Below are 9,231 nucleotides of genomic sequence, written 5' to 3'. Positions count from 1 at the left end.
TAATGGAGCCCTTTGAGAGGAAGACAACACTTGGAGACAGAAATCACCCTGGGAGATGCTAAGCTAAGAGATGAAATCCAAAGTTTGCTCTGGAGAGGCAAAGAGACAACGCTGGACTCAGAAGCTGAAAGCAGCTAACCCAAGTGAGAAAGGCCAGCAGATGTTCCCATGTGTCTTCGCCTGTGACAGAGAAACCCTGGATACAATCAGCCTTTCTTAAGTGAAGGTATCCTCCTGTTAATGCCTTTAGGAGGACAATTACATGTAAATTTGTAACCTAATGAATCCCTTTTTTGTAAACACCAATCCATTTCTGGTATATTGCATTCTGGCAGCATTAGCAATCCAAAACAGATTTGGGGACTAGAGAAATAGGTAGCTGTGAGATGCCAATGCCAAAAATGCTGGGATGGCTTTATACAAGGACAAGGCGAAGATTCAGAGAGAATAGTGAGATACTTGATACAAAAGGCTTGAATTACTGTGAACAGACTGTTGGTAGAAATGTGGACCCTAAAGACACTTCTGATGAAGTCTTAGATAGAAATGAGGAAGCCAACTGGAAGAAAGGTGATCCTTGTTTTAAAGTGACAGAAAATTTGTCAAAATTGAGCCCTGGTGTTGCATGGAAGGTAGAATTTGAAAGCCAATGAGCTTGGATATCTAGCTGAGGAAATTTCCACACTGTATATAAAAGGTACAGCCTGGCTTCTCCTTGAAGCTTATAGAAAAATGTGAGAAGAAAGGGATTAGCTGAGAATTGAACTCTTGGGCACAGTAAGCCAGAAAACGATAGTTTGGAAAATTGTGAGCCTTTGGAAAGTAAGACCCCAGAGAATGTGATGATTTAACCAAGCATGGGACAAGTCAGCCATTTCAGCACAAACCAAGACTGGAAATAGAGTTATCCATTTATTTGTAACCTAATAAATCTTTGTAAAAGCCAATTATTTTCTGGTATATTGCATTAGCAAACTAAAACAACATGTAAAGCACGTTCATAATTGTTAACTTATATGTGCTTGAGAAAAACAGCCCAAGTACAGTGTTTATGTACAGTTCCCTTAAAATGTTGGGCATTTTTATAATAAATATAAGTGAATTTACTTTTTTATCAATCTACCTCGATAATTGAAGAAGAATGTATACTTTAAGCCTCAGGTTTTAGTTTACCTTTCACTGCTGCTGCAATTTTTTCTGCTGCTAATAATTCTGCTTCTTCAGTATGGCTACTCTTTCTTTCCCCAGATACACCTATTAGATGTGTCTAATTAATTCAGGTCATAATCTAAATGACTCTTCTATACCATTTTTAAAGTATATTTATCTGTGAACTAGATTCATAGAAAGATTGCCAACTTGTATTTCAATCTGCTAATTCTTTATCTCATGGGTAAGGTTTCTCCTATATATATTTTTCATTTTCTGGATTCATTATGCATTATTTCATATCTATACAATTTAATTCAAATTTTGTACCCAGGATTTATAATTGTTTTGTTTTCAACTTAATAGCTTATGGATAGCATTTCATTATTTTATTTATTGAGAATCTTCAACACGGTTATTTTAGTCATTTTTATATTGGTCTAATATTTCTATTTCCTACTAGAATGCTTTCTCACAGACATTATTGCTTTGTATTTGTTTTTCTACTCATTTTGAAATTTTTAGTATGAAAATTGTGGGTCTTTTTTTTTGTATTTACTCCTACATGTTTATTGGTTTTTAAGTTGGCCCCACTCAGTCCTCACAAAATTCTGTATAAATACTGAGATCTGATATTCATGGCTTATCCCCCTTCCCACAGTGTCTCAATAAGGCAGATCAATTAACTCAGATACCAGGTTAGCCAGACTTCTCTCCGAGTCGCTTCATGGTTTCTTCCTGAAACGGAATATCAATGAGATATTATCAAGTTAAATGGCTCCAATATTTTATATTTTTCCTTTCAGAGATTAAGGGTACTTGTTCAGCCCAGGGATAACACAAATACGGATTTAACGGCTTGCCATACAAGTGGTTCTTACTGTCCTTTTTATTGCATTGAAATAGTAGTGTCTCTACTGCTTTTGGTTCCAGAATTATGTCAGCAGGATATAGGTATAGGTCCACTTACTGCAGTATGTTTACATTCAGTTTGTGTCCTGTGGATATATTTATCTTGCTTTGAATGCTTCTATGACTCAAAAGAAAAGTCTGTCTTTATTCTGTAGTAAAGATGGAAGCTCTAAGTCTGAATTCATAATCATTTTTTTTTGAATGGAGTTTGGTGTTTCTCTTACAGGTAAAAATAGCACTTCATCCATTAGCAAGTTTTGACCCTATTTATATAGTCTGCATTCTAGCACTCTCTTGAGAAATCAATACTGGTTTTTATCCAATAGTGGAACCTGCTGTTGAATGTTGCTGTACAAGCAGTGAAGGGTCAGATATCCAACTGTCCCTGATGCTGTGAATGCATTTCTTCAATTAAAAGAGTGAAATTGCTCAGTTCCACTCTTGCTCTTTGTAGTGGTTTTATTCGTACTATAATAGCTATAATTTTGCTTTTCCATAATATCACAACTGATTTATAGTGGAATTGTTTTTGATATTGTTTTTTCCATTTTACTTTGCTTTATTTTTCAGCTGCTAGTAATTTTCATGTTTGCCAGTGCTCTCATGAAATTGTTATTTTAAAAGCTTTTTTAGTGGATTTTTTTTTGCCACATTAAAACCTCTGTGATGAAAGGGGAAGAGAAACTGTCAATAAACCACTATGTTTATCTTATACATCTACTATTTCATATTTTTTCACACACATATTCATAACAGGGATTACAGCTCAAATATCTGCAAAGTCAGTCAAATTAACAAAATCAGTGAAGGATGCTCTTTGTAGACTCTGGCGTCTACATCCAGTCCCTTCCTTAACCTTTGCAGGACTGGAGCTGGAGTACAAATTGAGGACCTAACACCATGTTTTCTAATACTTTCAAAATTTTAAATTAAATTTGAAAAAATATTTTAACAAAATATGTTTTATTTTTTCTACCTTACATATTCACCTTTGTAAATTTGTACAAATTTTACAGGTGAAATTTTGATTGATAAACCTTTGTGACTCCTGTCTCACCTGGTGGTGAGAAAGAAAGAGGTAGACTTTTCTTGAGCCAAAGGAGAGTCAAAGGAATATGAAACCAAGAGTCTCAAGCAGGCCTGGAAAACAGGGTTGGGCTATTTTTACATGGAAACCTGGGGTTCCAGGTGCCATGGGAAGGTCTAGAAGATAGTAGTACACAGTCTAGGAAGACACATTCACTTCTCCCCAGTGATCCCTCACACTATTGTTACAAGTACAGCAAAGAGAGAAGGAGTAAAGTCAGACAGAGAAGGGCTCCTTAAAATCCAGAGCCTATAAGGGATCTATGAGGCCCATCCTTCCTGGATTCAAGGGCAGTGACCAATTACCATGCAATCAATCCAGTTGTGGCCTTTCATGAGTAGAGGCTAAATGCTGTTTTTTGTGCTTATGGTGCTTGACTTACTAACAACTCTAATGATATATTTTGAAGCAATAGAATGATGTCTCTACTCTTCAATTTCATCAGTTTCTTACAAAGCCTGCAATAAAAAACAGAGGCAAGCAATAAAGAGAATGAAACAATTCAACTCTTCTATCTATGGGCTAAGGTTAGGCACACAGATTTGAGTAAGAATAGTAAAAGCTTTGAAGCCAGTGTATCTGATTTCTAGGGTAAGTGTGTATACACTAGGTATATTATATTGCTTTATCTTTATACATAAATGCTTGATATGATTATTTCTAATGATATATCTCAGTGCCATTTTATACAAAAAGATGGCTATTGATATTTAATAAATCAGAATGTGATCAGAGATCTTTCTTTCATCAGCTCTTCCCACTGGCAAGTACTTCTCTGGCAGTACATGAAGCAATAATTCAAAGGAAGAATGTTTCATGCCCTACATAGATATACATTATTTGAAAATATATATGGTGCTTTTTTTAATTAAAAAAACTTGAACCTAGAAGTTAAATTTGCTCTTTCATGCACTTCTGAAGCATCTTATGCTCCCATAATATATTTCTCTTAACAGCATTTCTTGCATCAATTTCCTGAGATTTTATCTGAAATTATCACCTTAGGTAAATTTATTATGTTTCATAAACAATTATGTTATAAAACATAGAGTAACATGTATGGTTTCTGCTATTTTATAAAATATTTAACATGCCCCTTAAATAAAATACAAGGTGCTCCTAAATATTGGATAATTTTATGCTACATTTAACATGCCAATTTGCAATAGGATATTTAATATTTCCTAAAGTTCACACACACGAACTTTAGGATTGTTAAAATTTGAACCACAATGTTATTCATCTCATGTTGTCTAATTAGATTGTGACTCATCATTGTAGGGCATATATCAACTGAGCTATACATGATTATTGTAATTGGAAAACAAGTTAGCCCAATGTATTTTCTGATTAAGAAAGAGAACATATTTGGTGGGTCTTTGTTTGGGGGGTGGGCGGGGTGGGGTGGGGGTTTGTGCAAGGGCAGTTCGGTGGTAGAATTCTTGTCTACCATGAGGAAGACCCGAGTTCGATTCGTGTCCATGCACTTACCAAAAAACAAACAAGCAAAACACATACACACACAAAACTAACAAAAAAACAAAAACTTAACAAATGATACTGCAATAGCAGGATACTCACATGGAAAAATAATGAAATGTGACCCTACCATACAGGATACAAGAAAAAAAAAACATTAAATTGTATATTGTTTCTTTACACTTTTACTTCCTTGGGTTAAAACCCTAATGTATTTAAAATCTCAGGCGGGCCGCGGTGGCTCAGCGGGCAAAGTGCTTGCCTGCTATGCCGGAGGACCTCGGTTCGATTCCCGGCCCCAGCCCATGTAACAAAAACGGAGAAACAGAATACAATAAAACAAGAAAATGTTTAAAGATGTTTCCCTTTCTTCCTTCCTTCCTTCCTTCTCTCTGTCTTTCCTTTAAAAAAAAAAAAAAAAAAAAAAAAAAAACCCTAATGTATTTAAAATCTAAAGTAGAGCCATCTTTAATTTATCATATTTTAATAATTTTATTATGAAATATATGTAAAAACTATGTATATAGTGTACCCATTCAGAATAGAAATGAATAATACTTATAACCAGTGTGTATTACTGGTATGTAAGAACAATGTATTCCTCTTCCTTATTTTGCCCTCTTTCTTCCTCTAAGGTATAATTCATACTTTCAAGTCTATGGCTATGATTCCCTTTTCTTCTTATAGAATTTTATGTTATGTAGATATTTTTCTAAAAAATGTTCTTCAGGTATTTTTGTTTTGATCTTTTAAAAATGAATTCAGAATTCATGATTTTGTGTGCCTTCTTTTTAAAGAAATATTTTGGGGTGATCCTTCCAAGTTAGTGTCCTTTAATATTTTTAATATTATACAGTATTTTCATTGTTTGAGCATTTTTAATACATTTTTCCCAAATGTTTGGATTTACAATTTTTTTCTGCTTTAAATAGGTTGCTTTATTTTTTTTTTTCCTTATCCCAGGAGGTATACAAGTGTAAAAGTTTTCTCAAGTACCTATCTCCAGTGTGATTTCTGAGCTTCAGGTCACTTGCATATTCATATTTTACTTGGTAATGTGAAATTATATTGATTGTATCCATTTATGCTCTACCAAGCATTGTCCTAGGCTTCTGTTTTTTTCACATCCCACCAAAGCTTACTATTGTTTAACTTTTTAAATTTTGCCTGTCTAGACAGTGTAAAATGATAGCTCAGAGTGATTATAATTCATAGTTCTCTATTTCCTAATTGTATCCTACATGTAATTCTGTTCTATTTGTATGTGCACAAACAGTGGCAGTTAGGATTTGATTGCAAAAGAAGATTCACAGAACCTCATACGGCAATGCTTGCAAATATATAATTTCTGTTAGGGAAAGAACACACAAAGCAACAGCATTAAAGTAAAGATTTGTATCAGAGGCTGCCCCACAACAGGGAGCTTGGAGAGGTCAGGCACAAACTCTAATTGTCCTTCCTCCGTCAGTGCTGTGTTGGATATGCTTTCTCCCTTGGAGCAAAACCATGGATGGGTGAATTAAACACTGCAGAGTCAGAGAAGTCTGCTCAGGGTTGTTTATATCCTGATCATCACATAGGAACAGTTTTGTTTTGTAACCAGCCTCAATAGCAAATTCCTTCCATTTTCTCACTGATACGAGGTCAAATCATCTGTCTCAGAGTTTTCAGTAACTGGTGATAAAAGGTTTTTACAAACTACCATGAAACTCTTTTGTTATAAAGCAACTTATTAATCAGAATCTTTTATGTCTTGATCAGGAGTCAGCACAGTACAGTTTCGTTTCTTCTTTCAGGCTAATACCAGATCTGTTGCAATGAACCATCACAGGATATTGCATTTTGCTTTCCTACACAGTAAACACACTTTATTTATCCTAATAATTCCACTATTTGGCAATACAAAGTCCATCAAATTGTCCTTCGGAGTGTCATGGAATTTCACCCTACCAAATCAATTTTAAAACCAGCCTGATAAGATTTCTCAAACTAAATAGAATATCAATCAAAAAAGAAATGCAAAACTCACGATTCTTTTCAGGTTTTAAGTGGAATAGCATTGAATCTATAACTTAATTTGGAGAAATTTTTATATATTTGCAGTATTGAGTCTTCCTGTTCCCATTTATTAAAGTCTTTTTAATGCTTTCTTTTTATGTTGTGTTATTAGTGTGCTATTTTAAGTAACATTTAAAACTATTGTTATTGAAATATAGAAATGCTTTTAATGTTTATTTATATTGAGACTCTTCCTAAAAACTTACAAAACTCTGCTACTCATTCTAATATTTTATTTTTAGGTTATTTGGGGTTTTCTACAAATATATTCATATATTTGAAAATTTTAATATGTTTCTTTCTTTACATATCTTTGTAGATTAGCTTTCCCTTCTATGGCTTATAATAGTAATTACTATTTCCACCATAATTTTGGAATTAAAATTTTAAAAAAAGGCGATTTTGAGCATGCTTGAATTTTTTTTTGAATGCTGAATGGTAGGGTCACATTTCATTTTTTCCATGTGAGTATCCCATATTGCAGCATCATTTGTTGAATTTTTGTTTACTTGTTTTGGTTTGTTTTGCTTGTTTGTTTTGTTTTGAGGGAAATGCATGGACTGGGAATCACACCCGGGTCTCCCGCATGGCAAGTGAGAATTCTACCACTAAACGGCCTTTGCACCCCCATTGTTGACTTTTATACATTCAAAAAGAAATGCTTTAAATATTTCAAAATATTTTGTTTGCTATGGTTTTCTTAAATGTTTCTATATTTTAGGCAATAAATACGAGTTTAAGGATATTCACTTCTAAGTTTGCTTAAGGTTTTTATGATCAATGTAAGTTGAAATTTTGTAGGATGATATCTCTGTATTTTCCCTCCTTAGTGAATGAGATATTACTTAATACATTTTTTAATGCTAAATGAACTTTGTGTTTCAGGAAAAGAAACAAACTTGGTCATGATATTTTAACATTGTATTCTGAAATAGCTTCGAACAACAGAACAGTTACAGAAATAATACAAATTCCATGCAGAAAACGTTAACATATGCCTATACACCGAGATATACATAGCCTTCAGCTTTGACATTCTGCTTTATTTGCCATATCATTTCATCTATATCTATCTATCTATCTATCTATCTATCTACCATCTTTCTATCTGCCTATCTACTTATTTCTCCATTTTCTGAACACTTGAGTGAAGGTTTTAGACATTGTTTCAGTTTGCTAGTTGCCAGAAAGTGATATACCAGAAATGGAATAGCTTTTAAAAGGGGGAATTTATTAAGATGCAAATTTACAGTTCTAAAGCAAATGAAAATGTGCCAGTTAAAGCATGGCTTTAGAAATGTCCAATCTAAGGCATCCAGGGAAAAATACCTTGGCTCCAGAAGGCTGATGACGTTCAGGGTTTCTCTCTCAAGTGGAAAGGCACATAGTGAACATAGTGACATCCGTTTGCTTTCTCTCCAGGCTTCTTGTTTCATGAATTTCTTCTGAGGGAATTTTCCTTCTCCATTTCCAAAGGTCTCTGCCTGTGTGAGCTCTGGTGGTTCTCATGGCTCTGTTCTCTTGTAGCTCTGTTGGATATCTGTTGCTGTCTCCAAAATCCTTCCCCTTTTAAAGGCTTCCAGTAAACTAATCAAGATTCACCTGGAATAGATGGAGTGGCATCTCCATTTAATCAAAAGTTAATACCCACAATTGGGTGTGCAACGTGGAGATCCCTTAGTGAGTCATTACATATGCGTAATAAGTTTGAGAAGGACAGTGTAGATTTCATCATAAAATCCTGAATCTACAAGCTATATTTCACTCCTCAAAAGCCAAGTGACAGTGCTGTTCCACCATAGTATGTTGGGGACGGATGGATGAAAATAGATATGGAGACCTTTTGGTATGTGTGCCTTCCTTGCAATAGGCATAGCCAAATAAAATCTGGTTTCTATTTTTTGTGTGGAACAAAGGTAAGAATTTCTGAGTTTGAATTTTCTTCCTCATTATGTTATTATTATTATTAATGATAATGCATTGTATAGAATTCTCTTGTCATGCTATTTACGTAATTGCATAGCACTTACTTACATATTTGATGTTAAAAATTTCAGGTATTACAACAACCAATCCAATTTAAGTTAAGAGAAAGGATGAGTCAGGAGAGACCACCACGTGTATTGCCATGTGACAAAAAGGCCATTGCACAAAGATTACTGGCAGCCAACACCAGAATACCACAGTTTTCTGGGAGAAAACATCATTTTGACATCTTGATTTTGGACCTCAAAACCATGACCCAATAAATTCTCACTGTTTAAAACTACCCATTGTTTGGTCATTTCATATAGAGGCCAGGAAACTAAAATAGATGAGGATGCATGTGTGAAAGTTCATAATTTTAAAAAGACAATCAGGTTTGGCTTCAATGCACAAGGGCTATAGGAACAAAAATATGGTAAGAGGTGGGAAGTTAGCCTTGGAGATATCTGGGTGAAGAAACTGCCAGGCAGGGGGAACAGGCAGATTAAAGGCTCAGACACGAGAATATACCTAATCAACCTAGCATTACAAAGAAGCTATTGTAGCTAGAGTGAAGAGAT

At 34.4% G+C, this 9,231-nt stretch overlaps 1 long non-coding RNA gene across 1 annotated transcript; it reads left to right on the top strand.

Moving 5' to 3' along the window:
• The first annotated feature begins 1,300 nt into the window (after positions 1-1,300).
• Positions 1,301-8,954, top strand: LOC143679455 (uncharacterized). Its single transcript, XR_013173781.1, has 2 exons — positions 1,301-1,393; positions 8,743-8,954. It is a non-coding gene; the product is annotated as an uncharacterized LOC143679455 (long non-coding RNA).
• The last annotated feature ends 277 nt before the right edge of the window (positions 8,955-9,231 follow it).

This window comes from Tamandua tetradactyla, chromosome 4 (assembly GCF_023851605.1).
Source record: "Tamandua tetradactyla isolate mTamTet1 chromosome 4, mTamTet1.pri, whole genome shotgun sequence".
NCBI lineage: Eukaryota > Metazoa > Chordata > Mammalia > Pilosa > Myrmecophagidae > Tamandua > Tamandua tetradactyla.
The sequence above is the reverse complement of the archived record's forward strand: the minus strand, read 5'-3'. Positions and strand labels throughout refer to the sequence as shown.